This window comes from Xenopus tropicalis, chromosome 4, assembly GCF_000004195.4.
Source record: "Xenopus tropicalis strain Nigerian chromosome 4, UCB_Xtro_10.0, whole genome shotgun sequence".
Classification (NCBI taxonomy): Eukaryota; Metazoa; Chordata; class Amphibia; order Anura; family Pipidae; genus Xenopus; species Xenopus tropicalis.
Genome location: NC_030680.2, coordinates 59,095,615 through 59,111,241, shown reverse-complemented (window position 1 = coordinate 59,111,241; position 15,627 = coordinate 59,095,615). Strand labels below are relative to the sequence as shown.

Genomic DNA, 15,627 nt, shown 5'->3' with positions numbered 1-15,627 from the left:
CTGCTCTGTAGTATGTGAGGAAGTGGGGGACATTTTGTCCTCCTTGGGTATAGGTTCTGAATAAGGTATCTTTGTTTATCCGGTGTCTTTTATTATTCCAAATGAAATTCATAGTGTCTCTTTGGAATGCTTGAATTTCTTTGGTGTAAATTGGGATGGGAAGGGCCCTAAATAAATACAAGAGCTTAGGTAAAACAATCATTCGGATTGTTGCTATCCGCCCAAACAGAGAGATCTGTAATCTAGTCCAGTCAGCAAGTCTCCCACGTAGTTGTTTAAGAATAGGAGGGTAGTTAGCTGCATATAGCGACTCATATGTCTTAGTGATGTTAACTCCAAGGTATGTTACTGATTTTTGTTTCCACTGAAAAGGGAAGTTAAGTTCTAAAAGTTTCTTTTGTGGGGCGGGAATGTTAATTGGTAGCGCTTCAGTTTTGGAAATGTTAACCTTTAAACCTGAAATGTGATGGAATCGGTCTAGGATTTGGAAACAGTTTGGGGAGAACCGTCAGGGGGTTAGATATCGTCATACAAATATTATCTGCATATAAGCTAATTTTGTATTCTTTGGCGCCTTTAGTGTATCCTAAGATATCTGCATTTGATCTAATCATTTGTGCCAAAGGTTCCATTGCTAGTGCGAAAAGTAATGGTGATAGAGGGCATCCCTGACGGGTCCCCCTTTTGATCTGTATTGGGGAAGATAGCTTATGAAACAGTCTTATATTTGCAGTTGGATTGTTGTACAATACTCTAAGTCCTTCTAGGAAGGTCCCCGAAATATTGAAGCGAGGCAGGACATTAAATAGATAAGGCCAAGTTACAGAATCAAAAGCTTTGTACACATCTAGCATCAGTATGAGAATGGGAGACTTGTAGGCATTAGAGTCTGCTATAAATTGGACGTGTGGACGGAATGCTATAGCCACCCCTCTAGCTTTAGTATGATAAGTCGTGGCATATATTTGTTGATAGTATCTATGGATATAAGGTGCAGGCCCTTTATCAGACCAATGCGTTTCTTGCAATGCCACTATGTCTGCTTGTAATTTATGAAAATATTGGCCTGCCATTCTTCGCTTAACCGGGGAGTTCAGCCCCTTAACATTATGGGATATAAACTTTAGCTCCATGGTTTTGGTCTAATAGCATTTGCACCATAAAAAAAAAGATAACCTGGATAAGTTTGCCTGATGTGACTTAAGGCCGGGTTAACCGGCTTGGTATTACCCATGTCTACCAATAACAAAGTTAGGTTATATATAACAACATAAACATGACCTCTAGAGTTGTTGGAGGTCTTAACCATACGTAAAAACAAAATTATAACAATATCAAACCTACACATTATTTGCGGTAATATATGCATTATGCGAATAGGAAAATTCCTATCCTGAGATAGGGTTACTCAGGAGGATCTGTAGCTTATTTCCCGTAGGGCGTAAATAATCAGTGCGGGTGATCCTTGCGGGGGTAGGGTAAGGCGCCTTACTGGGGGAAACCGGTCCGCAGTTTCTCCCGCATCTGCCCTCACAAGCGGGCCGTAAGAGCCGATCCGGTAGCATTAACCGATGGTTCGGAAAGCAGTATATAATTGTAGTGGTGAGAGGTTGTAATTCCAGATTTGGTGGTGTATCATCCTGGGGTTTCAGTATGGCGCTTGGGGGATCCATGCTGTTGTGTAGCTTTGCTGGCGATGTTGCGTTTTATAGTCACCTTTTCCCATATAGGTTGTAGTGGGGTAACGTTGGTTTTGGCTAGTTTGGGGGGTGAAGGTGAGTCGGATAGCCCCAGCTTGGTTAGGAAGGTTGTGCTGTCCGCGGGATCTGTAAGGTTATGTGGGATCCCATTTTTAACCACTGTAAGATGGAAAGGGAATCCCCAGCCATATTTGTAGCCTGCCTTGGCTAGACAACTTGTAATGGGGCGGAGGTCCCTCCGTTTTTGCAGGGTGATTGGAGAAAGGTCTTGGTACATTTGTATGGACTCTCCGTCAATCTCTACTGCTTCATGGGTCCTAGCAGACCTCAGTAAATCCTCTTTAGTTTCAAAGTAATGTAGCCGAACCACAATGTCCCTTGGGGGTTCTCCATGCTGTGATTTTGGCCTTAGTGATCTGTGTACTCTGTCAATGATTAGTAGCTCTGGTGCATATTCAGGCAGCAGTTTAGTAAACAATAAGTCTAAAAGCTTGCGTAAATCAGTATAGGATTCTGGCACATTTCTAATCTGAATGTTATTTCGGCGGGACTGATTCTCTAGGTCCTCTGTGTGTTCTGAAAGAGCATGTACTGACCTTTCCAGTGCTGCCACTTGCTGTTGTAAAGCATTGTGCGTTGCTACGAAATCGTCATGTTTAGACTCCAGAAGGTCAGTAAGCGTTCCTAGGGAGGTAATCTCCTTTGTTATATCCGAGATTGCTGAATTTAGTTCAGCTTGAAAAGTATTGGTGATCTTTTGTAGAAGCCCATCAAGGCTAGTGTCCAGGTCAGATTTCGTCAGGTAGTTGCTGTGATCGTCTCATGCAGTTTGAGACGGGGAGTCGTCGCCATCTTGGGTTTTTTGCGTATCTTGTTGTTGCCGTTTGAAAAAGTTTCCTGCCTCTCGTTGAGATCGTGATTTGGACGCTGCCATCTCTCTTTGGTATATGGGGGACCTAATCCGTCGGCTCTTGTAAAATAATATTGCTAAAGTTAGCGGGAATGATCGCTTGAATGAGGTGCAGAGCGGGAGCCCCGCGCACTCACGTCCACGCATGTCACACAGCACTTTTGCATCCCCAGCTTGATCGCGGTCCACCAGAAATCCACAGGGGATCGACTGGTGGACCGCCACGTATTGGCCACCCCTGTGTTATTAGCACCGGCAGGCACTAGAGAATATTTAAGCAAATAAGCAGGTTTTTTTCTACTGATGTTGCTGGCCACGCAGGCACTGGTAATATTGCAATATTACTTTATATGAAATACTTTTTTTTACTTCCTTTAGATTACTTTCATCATTGTGTGTGTGCGCATGAAAGGAAAATTCTGTTGAGAAGAATATTACTTTAATGGATTTAATAATGGATTGGGCTTAGCATCCGCATAATAGGTTTCCATATGAATGGGGAACGAAGCCACAAATCAGACTGACATTTCTAGTTCCTATTTGCATCCAACTGCAATGAGTCTGCCCGGTACCTTAGAAGTGACTGCCCTACGACTTGTCTCTTGTCACTCCCACCTGCACCCTAATTCCAACAAAAGAGCTGCATCTTTTTCCTAAGTTATGGCAAGAGATACCAAATGCTGCCTGTGTGACACCATCATTAAACTACTATGCAGCATTTAGATATCCACTGTACAGCTGAACTCCAATACCTCTCTCTGAAAATAGTGACTGTCTACTCAAAGATGTCAACCACATCTAAGCAAATTGCCAAATCCATCTTGTTCAGGGTTGGATTGTCCTACTGGGATAACAGGAAAAATCTCATTGGCCTTGCCCACTGCCATGCAGGGCCCTGCCGACCCACTGCTACCTTGCAAAACAGTTTGAATCTTTGGAAAGTAATAAAAAAAGCATGATTCCACTGTGGAATGCATGGCCATCTTTACATTTTTTGCAGGAATTTTGCAGAAGGCAAAGTGAGGCCAGCAAGAGAACAGAAGTTTGTTGGATTATGTATGTGTAAGTGTGAATGAGATAAGGATAATTTATCATTTCTTTGTTGTTATCTAACTGGCATACGTGAGGTTAATGTGCTGCATTAATGCATCAATGATCTGCAAAAAGGCTTTAAAATTTTTAGGACTGCCCCATATTTTTTTGAGACACCCCTACTCATCCATGTACATAATGAGGGATGGGGGAGGCAAAAGCTATGAGGGATTTTGTGGTGGGTGTGCTTATGTGTTTGATTGGGCTCCTGGGGTGAGGTTCTTTGGTGGGCACCAGGGACTACCAGAGGTAGTTGTGTGATCATACTAAGTAGATTAAAAGAAAACGCCAAGACTCTGTTTTCCTTTAAGTGAATGGAGGTCAGCCACAGCTTTATTGAATGATATTAAACTGGTAAACATCCTTGCCCCATTATAACCAAAATACTATTTGTTTAGATGCCAGCCACCGCAAGTGCAGTGGGCATGTAAAGTACAATTTCTTACAACATACCCGAAAGGGCAGGGACCAAATTCAAAAAATACCCGCCCGCAGCTGTTACAATGTAAGTATCCATAAACAAACAGTATAAAAACAAGATAATTGTGCAAGAAACAATATACGTGTGTTTTTCAACCAGAAACACAAAGAAAAAAAGGGGGGGTGGATGGGATGATCAGTTGCCATTACTGGGTGCCAGACAGGCTGCCAGGTGTACACACAACGCTCCAGGTACCCGTGATGTGAAGGAAAAAGGTGGGTAAGTGGGGTCCTCACTGCTCCCAGCACCTCCCCACGGTCCGCGGCACCCTTTGTTAACCACTTTGGTGCCCAACATACCCCAGTCCAACACTGTACTGTGCTTTGCGCCCTCTCTTACAAAACAATAGATCCAGTATACTAGCACATGTCACAAGTATTTATCTTTGTATAATATCTTGTGAATGTAATTAAAAGTGGGGACCTTTGGACCTTCACCTACAGCCATAATTAGTGAAGGTTGAACAGGTTTGAAATGCATCTCATCATTTACTAGTCTTGTGCTGTTCCTAATAAAAACTTTTTTAAACAAACATGGTTATGACTGCATAGTTACCAGAGGTAGTCCATGATAATTACACACATAATTTTTGCAGCCTCATATTTTGATGTGCAACAACTCAACACAACCCTTGTACCTGAGTTTAATTACTATCATAAATAGGATTATATTTATGGCCAGTCCTTTTTTACATGTTATCGTTTCTGCTCATTATAACATAGGTTTATAGAAGAACCATGAAAGGGTAAAGGTTTGTTCTCTATCCCATTCAGAATGTGAGCAATTACAACTTCAAGTATTAGTTCAGGTTCAGTACTCTGAAGGTGAAATAGAGAATGATCCTTAGGGTTAATATGCTTTCCTTTTTTATTTCTCTATATACTGTATTTGTTATTTGTTGCTATTTGTTACATTACTATCAAAAAATAAAGCTTTCCTTTATATGCTCTTAGTCCATCTTAGTGCATCATTTAGAAATAAACGAAATTAACATGTGAAAGGAGTTGTGGATCCAGTCTAGTACAATAGATTAATCTCTATAAGAATTCTTATAGCAGCAGTGAGCGGGCAGTTACCAAGGGCAACAAAAAGACGCCTCTGTTACCTTTAAATGTAAATTCGGTAGTAGCTCTAGTGATGTGGCCCCCCTTTTGGACCCGCTGCAAGGCTAAAGTTGGAAGCGGGAGAAATGGGGGCGGCAACGAGGCTGCTGCCACCTGAGAATCACCACTGGGTACCATACAAAGCAAGCAAAAGAGCGGACAAACAGAGACATTTCTAACAGATTTGGCTAAAATGTCATTTCCTCCTTGCTAATACTCCATATATTTAATTTGTGTGTGGTATGTATTTTCATCAAGAATTTACACCAAGAGAAAATTTGCCACATTTCAAAACAGTCGCACTTTCATAGTGCCTTATAATTTTACTTAGTCTTAGTGTCCTCTCACAACTCCATTTAAATATTGTTTAAAGCATATGTTTCACAATGCTTTTTCTCAGGTAGCCCCTTGCAGACAAGTGGGAGGAAGGTTTAGGTAATTCCTAATCAAATTTTCACTGCTCCCCAATAAAATGGGTGCCAATGGTTAACTGAATTTATTGCTGAAAACTTTATCTTACAACAGATCACAATGATTTACAGTTGGTACACATTTAACAGATTCTCTAGATTCACAGATACAGGAAAGGTATTAGTTATAGTCATATTCCCAGCATTCAAGCCCCCACATTGCTGCTTCAAAAGGCCTCTTTGTACCCTGAACGTATGCACTTGAGCCCCTACAGCGGTGGATCAAATCTAGGTTCTAAACCTTCTGCATTCTTTGGTGCAGACTCTGACTATTCTACTATCTAACTACTAGCTATCACTCGCTTCTAGAGTGAGTTAAACATACAAGCCATCTTTAAATAAAACTTCGAAAATTCTTTCCTGAGGCCTCAATGACAGCTGGTTCCACCATTTTCCACCCAAAAGGGTCTAACATGGCCACACACAGCTTTAAAATTGCATGGAAAAATCTAACTGTATTATGCAGTAAGGGCTCTAGCACACGAGGAGATTTGTCGCCTGCGTTTTTTCCCCCTGGCGCTTTGGCGACAAGTCGCCATGACAATACACATGAAGAGATTTCATGCGAGTTGAGCTCCAGGCAATCTGCTACCCACGGTACCACTCAACAGTTAACCCCCCCCCTCATGTTTACTCAAGTCGCTCAGAAAAGGGTCTGTGTGCAATTTGAAACAGCAGGCGACTTGAAGTAGCCTCGTATGTTTTGACGCTGGCGATTTCCATTGGTTTAGCATTGGCGTCTTGTGGCTCATCTTGTCGCCAAATCACTCTTTTTAAAATCGCCGGCGACAAATCTCCTCGTGTGCCAGAGCCCTAAAGGGACAGCCGATTATTTATGCAGATACAGAGCAAACACACAGCTGATTAAGGGCTAGAGAAGAGTCAGATGACAATTCTTAGTGTCTTTGTAAACTAATTAACTTGTTACTCATAAGGCCCTGATCATTAAATTAGTAGAATAGGTTATAAAGTATATTATTAACAAGTCATTATCATAAGGAAGTTTAAGCTGATCCCACAAAGATGGTAATGTCTTATCTCTGCTGGTTAATAAATGTATTTGTCATGTATGCTGTTAGTATCAGTAGTAGCCTAGCAATGCTGGCACACTGTATGGCAGAGGGCTAAGGTCAATGCCCTTATAAAGTAAGAGTGGGGACCCGATACCAGTCAGTGGACCCATGCCAGAGGGTGGGGCACAAGAGAAGGGTATCCTTCCTCTAATTTTTGCTACTAACAGAAACAGATTATTTTTATACTCCAAAGTGACTAGTGCCAGGTGATTGAAGTTCCTTAACTCTGCGGGTTCTCAGAATAGTCAGCTTTCCAATTAGAATGGGATCATTGCCTTGACCACAGTTGGATGACAGTTTGCTTGCCCTGTAAGATAGTAACAGTAATGAGAAACAGAATATTTATTTTTAATGAATTGCATATGGGTTCTTATTGCTTTCTTTACATTTAATGAATTCTAATTATGAATTAAAAGCTCTATGCACTTTCATTCTGAAAAAATTAGTTGGAAATCAGTGAATCAATTATTAATTACAACACACCTAGTTTGCTTTAATAAAGTTGATTTATTCACAAGGTCACCAAAAAAACAATGAATTGGTCCAATCAAACGTTTAGGAACATAGGGTTGAAAAAAGACCAGAGTTCATCAAGTTCAACCCTTCCAAGTAAACCCAGCACACACAAACCTATACACTCACATACTTAAACTATATATACAAACTTTAATACTAACTGTAGATATTAGTATCACAATAGCCTTGGATACTATGCTTGTTCAAGAACTCATCCAGGCCCCTCTTAGGGCTCTGGCACACGGAGAGATTAGTCTCCCCGAGTTGCCGTCACCTGCCATCCCACCGGCGAAAATGTAAGTCGCCGGTGGGATGGCACACGCGGCGGCGCGATTTTGGGAAATCGCCGGAAAAGCCTCGCGAGGCAACTTCGGCGATTTCCCGAAAACGCGCCGCCGCATGTGCCATCCCACCGGCAACTTACATTTTCACCGGTGGGATGGCAGGTGATGGCAACTCAGGGATATTAGTTGCCCGCGAACAGGGAGTTTTGTCGCGGGCGACTAATCTCCCCGTGTGCCAGGGCATTAACAGAATCTGCCATTACTGCCATTATCTGATTTACTAAAACTCAATTTTTTTCCTTTTTAAAATTTTGAAAAAGTTGCAGAAAAGTGGCGAAACTGTGAATTTTTCAATTGTCCCAATGAAACCTCTACTTTTTCAAACTGCTGCACAATAAACCATCATTAAAAATCCAGAAACCTTGAAGCAAAGAAAGATCAATATGCCATTGACTTTTACATGATGTCAAGTTTTGCTGGAGAATTGTTGAATTCGGATTTTAGCTGTTTTGTTGCATAGTAAATCTTGAAAAAGCATGGACTTTTAGCGCTAAAAAATCTGAATTGGAAAAAAATGGCCCCCTTAATGTCATAATCAACATATCCATTTACATGGTATCACAACAATATATTCACAAAGTATTACAACAGTTTCCAATTAGTAGGTATTATACTTAAAGAGTCAAATCAAGGCATATTAAAGATAAGGCGGTGTGCAATAAAGGGTTGTTCTGGGGTCTCTGATCATATATCAAGTAATAATTTGGCTATACCCCATAAACAAGAAGTCATTTTTTGTTTCTAAAATTTGTAAATTCATGAGTTTGTGCTAAATTAATTTGCTTTCCCTAATGAAATTATCCTTATTTATACTGACTTGTTTAAAACAAGGGTAGTGGTTAGGGCATAATAGTGTGTTGCTGGGGCACAAAAAGTGCAATGGGGCATAAGGAAAAATCTCCAGATTTTTTTTCTATGGAGTTTAATGTCGCTGCAGGGGTCAGACCAAGTTGGAGGGTATGTGCAACATCTCTATTACAAAACATTTATCTTTGCCAGTTGCCAAAGTTTCTGCAGCTAGGCATAAGGGCCCCCCAGCATGGAGCAGGCAAACAAAGACCAACTGAGATTTCAGTCCAAGGATTTGTCTTTCCAGGACAGGAGGAAAACAAATAGTGGAATGTCCTCATCAGAAAATGGCAATAGGTAGACCATGCACCAAGAGGGATTAGAGATGAAAACCTATTCTTGCCTGTTTTAGGGCTCTGGCACACGGAAAGATTAGTCGCCCGCGACAAATCTCCCTGTTCGCGGGCGACTAATCTCCCCAAGTTGCCATCAGTTGCCATCCCACCGGAGACAATGTAAGTCGCCGGTGGGATGGCACACGCGGCGGCGCGATTTCGGCAAATCGCCGAAAATGCCTCACGAGGCAACTTCGGCGATTTGCCAAAATCGCCTGCGCAGCGTGTGCCATCCCCCCGGCGACTTACATTGTCGCCGGTGGGATGGCAATTCGGGGAGATTAGCCTCCCGCAAACAGGGAGATTTGTCGCGGGCGACTAATCTCCCCGCGTGCCAGAGCCCTTAGAGGGTTAAAAAATGGAGGAAAGTACATTTTACAAAACAGTTACTATTGGACATGTTGATAAAGAAGACTGACGTCTAGGCTTAGCTTTTATAGAGATTATTCTAGCTATAAAGTTCCATGACAAAATCTAATCTAAATGGTTATCACAATTACCTGATAATTACCATTAGGATCAGGGAAACAGATCACATGCCCTTTGCATTCTCCTTAATCCCAAAACCAAACAGAATTTACGACATACAGTATAACTGTCACTTCAAGACTCACAACAGTGCTTAAATATGTTTTAAGATTTGTCACTTTACATAATTTTTAATGTCCTATAGATATCCCCATCCAGATATTGGTCGGGCAGCCTGTCTGTTTGGTCTGGAGGGGTTGAGTTGGCAGCTATGATCCTGTCTGTGTATGGCCACCTTTACACAGTCCCAGGCCATACCAAAAGTTTGGATAGTCAACACTTTAGTCTTGTGTAGTCTGTGGAGTGGCAAATATGGCTTAACGAAAAAGCTGAGTTGTGTTAAATTGTGAGTGAAACTTGTGTCTGGAGCGTTGTCCTACCCCACTGATGAAAAGCAATATGGCAGCACCCATGGTTGCAACAGCATCATGCTACTGAATACTGGCACACTTCCTTTGAACTGAATTCAAGGATCTAAATAATTGTACAATGGTCTCCCATTAATTTGTAACATCCTGGGTGCTCTGTAATTCACTATTGTTATTGCATTTCCAGTTCCTGACTCTCCACCCTGATTCTTACCATTCTTATTGCTGCCAGCCCTGACCATTGCCTATTTTATTGCATTGTGAGATTCTTAACCCTTCTGACACTGTACTAGAATTCTATTGTGTTTAAGACAACTAAACCCACGCCTATGTGCAAAATAAAAAATTATAATGTGCAAATACAAACACCCAGAAGAACTTAAGTAAATATTTTATAATTATTTTGGTAACATATAGTAAGCAATGATTTCAAAAGTGATCAATATATTAACTTGGTGTGAGCTGCCTTCCTCCACCTAATTTAATGTACTATAAATAATTAACCTACTCAATTGAGCGCCAACTCCTAGTAGGTTAACTGTACTTTATTGTATTATTGATTGTTCTCCAAGTGTCAGCTAGCACCAAAGTTCTGACTCCCACTTAAAATGGCTACATGCTCTTCATACAATACCCTCTGTGACCCCTTTAATACTAAAAAGTTGTACAAAACATTATATTGTGGTTTGGGTTTCAAGCTCAACATGACAGCACTGCATTTTTCCTAAAAGAGGGTTTGCTAGTCCCTTACACCTCTGGAAGGTATTCCACTCTTCTATTGTGCTAGTGGCAGCCACATTTTAACTACCCAGCAACATCATATTATTGTCATATTATAGTGCAGTAAAACTAAACAAATGTTTTGTATGCGTTTAAATAGAGTACTTTTACCTTGGTACAAATTCTGTGGCTATAGGGATAAGGTCTAGACTGATATTCAAAATTAACTTGGCATTTCAGGTACACACATCTCCCCAGAGGCCTAATAAGCAGTGACTATGATATATTACAGCAGCCCCTCTAGCATTTGTCAGAATCCACAGATTGTCAGTAGAATACAATAAAGTACAATGGGTGTAATTCTTAAGGTCCCCATACACGGGCCGATTATAGCTGCTGATATCGGTCCCTTGGACCAACTTGGCAGTTTATCGGCCCGTGTAGGGACAGAAGCGAGGGGCCTGGCGACATCGCCAAGCGAGCGGATCTGCCCGTGTATGGCCAGCTTTATACAGAAAGGTAAATATGGGTCCAGTGTCATTGTTGTGTCTCTCTACAGAACTACTACAACTACTACCATAATCTACTAGCATTAACACCTTACTCATAAAACATGACAAAGTAGTGCTAAGATACAAGCTTTAAATTTGATAATATTTTCACCTTCAGCCTGCAATTGTTTGTGAAGGGAAGTCACTGGTGAAAGCAATTCAGGAAGTGGTCTGCTTCAATTTCAAGTTTTTTTGTCATCCGTATTGCTAGCAGAGTCAGAATAAACTCTCTAACTGGTGCCTAATTAGTGTCTTTCAGACTGCCCTGTACCCTGGAAAATGGATATAGCCATATACAGTGATAGGACCACCAATGTTCGTGTAATAGATGGTCTTTACATTAGAAATAAAGTGTGCTGTATCTCAAATAAATGATGGGTTTTCACTACTAAAGGTTATAAGTAAAATTCAATAAATATAGCTAACAGTTGTATTAAGGATCAAACAGGGTATATTGTTGATTTTCCTGGTGGCTTCATTGCATCCTTTTATGGATTTTGTGCAATGTATATATAACAGTGGGCATATTAAAAAGATATGTTTTATGATTATGATTATGAGCACATTACCCCAAACATGCCTGCAACATCACTGTTGAAATGGACAATAAGCATATTAACCCACATGCCAGTAAGATCACTGCAGAAATGGATTATAAGCACATTAAACCCAAACAGGCCAATAAGATCATTGAGGAAAATCGACAATAACCACATTAATAGGGATTGTAAAATTAAAATACAAAAGCTAATTTTCAATTTCCTCCCGCAAAAACAGAGGTATCTTCAATATACTTCCATTTCAAAGTAACATTTTCTTGAAAACCATTATGCTTTGCAGTATGTTTTCCCGTTCTCTGCTCTCCCTCTACTTGCTGTGCATAAAATCTGGCGGCGGCTGACTGTTTTACATGTTAAGGCTAACCTCAGTGTGAAACAACCCCTGCACACTGCTTTCCTGTAGTCCAGAACAAAGGTGTATTTTACTGTTGACAATATCTGCATCTTTGGGCACAAACAGTGGTTCAAGTAACGTGCAAGAAACAGCGCTATATGTATCGTTTTTTGCAACGGTTTCTTACTAAGTGTCAAGTGTCCTGGTCTCCTGCTTTACTCCTACAATTCTACTGTATTACATAATGTAAGTAATTCTATGTGTATTATTTGCAATTGGATTAAAAAATTAATAAATGTGTATGTTTCTGTACAGTATGTGTCAGTTGCTGCACGCATATGTACTATTTTTATGTGTGTATGGGTTTGAACAGACACAAACATTCTCAAAGGACTATGGGTAATTACTACTATGGGTAATTACACTACCCAGCTTTCCACATTATGTACCCTTGACTCCCACTGACAGTTATCAGGCATGTCCAAGCAAAGGACACTTACTCTTCATGCTTTCTCACACTGGACACAGCCTCTCCCTGACAGGGAAAACAGGAAGGTATAGTACATGGGATATATTGTAAATATGATGCTGTTGTCATAGGAATATACTCTTTATGAGGGCCTCTTCTTCAGTTTTAACAAAGCCATGCTGGCCATAGTAACTTCAGAACTGAAATAGTGCATTTGCCTTATTAGTAGACAATAAGGAAATGAATCCCCTACTGAAAGAGAGGAATCTTGTACATAAGTACATCACGGACATCAGTGACACAAAACAAGCAACCCTTAAATGTAATGTAATAAAAAGTTTTTTATTTGTGATTAATATACAGTTCAGAAAACAGGCATAAAAGAAAAACAAACTGCCACAGCAATGAGTGTTATCACAGAGCAATCTCCGGAGATCGATAAACCTCCACCTTCGATTTTCATTGATCTCAGATGTAGAATTCCTAGAAAGTCCTTCTTCAAGGAGTGCCAATCTCTAACCCATCTCTAACCTCAGACAAGGGGGCCTCTTGAACACTGTTCAAAATCTCCCCTACTGCAGGATTCTCTTCTACAGCAGGCACGGGGGCTTCATCATTTGTCATTTCATCAGCCAAGGGAACATCACCATTCCTACCGTCTGGCTCACACATTACAACATTTCTAACATGCTGCCTGCACATAGGGCAGGAGCCATCTACCTGTATCCAGGTTTATAAGCACAAGAAGAAGAACTTATGCTTACAAGGATCAATGTAGGAGACATCACTGAATCTGTCCAAGTATATAGGGCATCTAAAATCTAGTGGGAAAGTTTCTTCTACTGAATGCTCATTATTGGTTTCACACTCAAGTGGAAAGCTGTCATCATCTATAGAAGTTCTTTGTGCTTCTTCCATTATCAGTTGCTCAAAAGGCTGATATATAGGGTAAATAGACAAAATACAGAATATGATTAAAGGGAAACTATCATTAAATTAATAATCACTGAAAACAATCATCGCCTCAAATTATGAAAGTCTCTTACATGTATAATAAATGTTAAAACGTTGTCTTTGTATTGAGAAAATCCTTAGTATCCCTATGTTTGGAAAGTTAATAGTTCAAATTATTATTATTAAAAAATAAATGTTACCTGCTAGATGCCAGTTCACTGGTCTATGGGAAACATTTAATACACAGAGATACTGCAGCAATCATAAGGGATGCTTCCAATTAGGCAAATTCAGTACTAATTCTGTGAGGTGTCTGTGCTGTTTTGTTTGTTGTATTATTGCTAATACAAGCTGGGTAGGAGCACAGAGCAATGCAGTGGATACAGACAGACTGCAGAAGAGAGCACAGACTGTGCAGGTGGAACATCTCCATTCCCATGCTGTTTAAAGGGTAGATTATATGGTTGATTGAGAAATCCATTAGCTCTTGCTCTCCAATTTACACTGTGCAATTTTTTCCTGAGAAACTCCCCTTGACAGCTCCTGGGTTATCAAAGCCAATGCATTCTTCCTCAGTATTTTCACTGATCTTATCTCAGAATCCTAAATCTTTTTCTCATCTTTCTCACTGTTGCAAATAATTAAAATGCAAGCACAACCAAGAAAGGGTAGAAAGGAGCTAATGTTTTGTGTTCCAAAAAGGGCCCAGTAAAGCCATGGCCTACTCAAAAAAAGTCTCAGTTCCCCAGCAGTACCCTGGCAATCTGACATTGGGGGTTGGTGCCACCTGCTGGACACACTAAACATTGTCTAAAATATTTATATTTGTGCTGGCACTGGTGTAACTGACAGGCCTGCACTGTTATCTAAATGTGCTGCAGTTATCCAAGGATTTATATGGACACACTGGCTGCTAAAGCTTTGCAAACCTATACTCCTGGTACATTTTCTATTCCGAGCAAGTGGGGAAACAAATTCTAAAACTGAAATCAAAAGGCAGTGAAAATCGTAACAAATTTACCTGTTCATCATGGGACTGGTTTCTGAGTCACTTTGCTATCAGACCAGGCGGCATTTCCTTGTGTCACCAATTCTCCTGACCTGCCAAATCATAAGATATATTGAGAGGTCAGTGTAAGCTTTGTGGGAGAGACCTACATTGGCTGGGAAAGTAAATTAGCGCTATACAGGATGTTTCTGAGACATATGCAGCTCAAGGGAGATCCCCTTAGAAGTAATTTAAAAATAAAAGACTGAAGGCAGAAATAATCAGCAAATTTATCAAAGAGTGAAACTAGAGCTCACCACAGTGCATCAGAGTGAAATCCCGCTGGTCTCTTTTCACTTATATGGGTTTTCAGCAAATTTATCAGTGTCAACTCTTTAAACGATATACATAATATATAGATGTCCTTGGAAATCCCATACAAGTTAATTCACAGAGGTAGAATTTCACTCTGGCAGACTGGGGTAAACTCCAGTTTCACTCTTGCATATATGTATGTATATAATTTTTATGACAGCATTACTTATGTACACAATGCTGTACAGTAAAGTGCATTAGTGAAAAAACAGGGGTCAATACAATAAAAAATTAAAGTTTAATATTTTCTGAAGGGTGACAAAGCGCTTCATCTGTCATTGCCCTAGGAGACAGGAGGCAGTATTGTTAGTTTCCCCACTCGCTTCAGATATGGAATGACTTTTCTTTCAGCAAAGAATTTTCAACCCCATTTGCAATTTCTATTTTAGATCTTTAGCATGCTAAATGGCTGCTTAGAAACTAATGCAGCATGCAGAATGTGGCATGCAAGAATATGCCACATTGATTTGCCCTAGCTTCCCATGTTGGATTCTCAGTTGCAGCCCTGCTTTTAGTCTGATTGAAAGCCACTCAGCAGCACTGAAATACCTAAGGGCAGATTCATCAAAGTACGAGTTCGAATCCCGAAAAGGGGATTTATTACTTACCGTTACATCCTTTTCTCTTTAGTCCTATGGGGGACACAGGCACCATGGGGTTAATCTCCTCCCACCAGGAGGCAGGACACTTTTAACTTAAACTTTCTCCATCCTCTATAACCCTCTGCCCACTCCCAGGCAACTCAGTTATTGTAACAAGAAACCGAGCAAACTTAGTTCTAAACATGATAACTATAACACGGCTGAGTGAGAAGGGATGACTGATCTCCCCAGTTTCCAGGGAGGGTTGGCCTGTGTCCCCCATAGGACTAAAGAGAAAAGGATGTAACGGTAAGTAATAAATCCCC

General features: G+C 40.6%; 1 protein-coding gene across 1 annotated transcript in view; it reads left to right on the top strand.

Annotated features, from left to right (window-relative positions):
• The window catches only part of LOC100486268 (sulfotransferase 2B1), a 77,154-nt gene that overhangs the window by 27,995 nt on the left and 33,532 nt on the right, over positions 1-15,627 (top strand). The window lies entirely within an intron of this gene.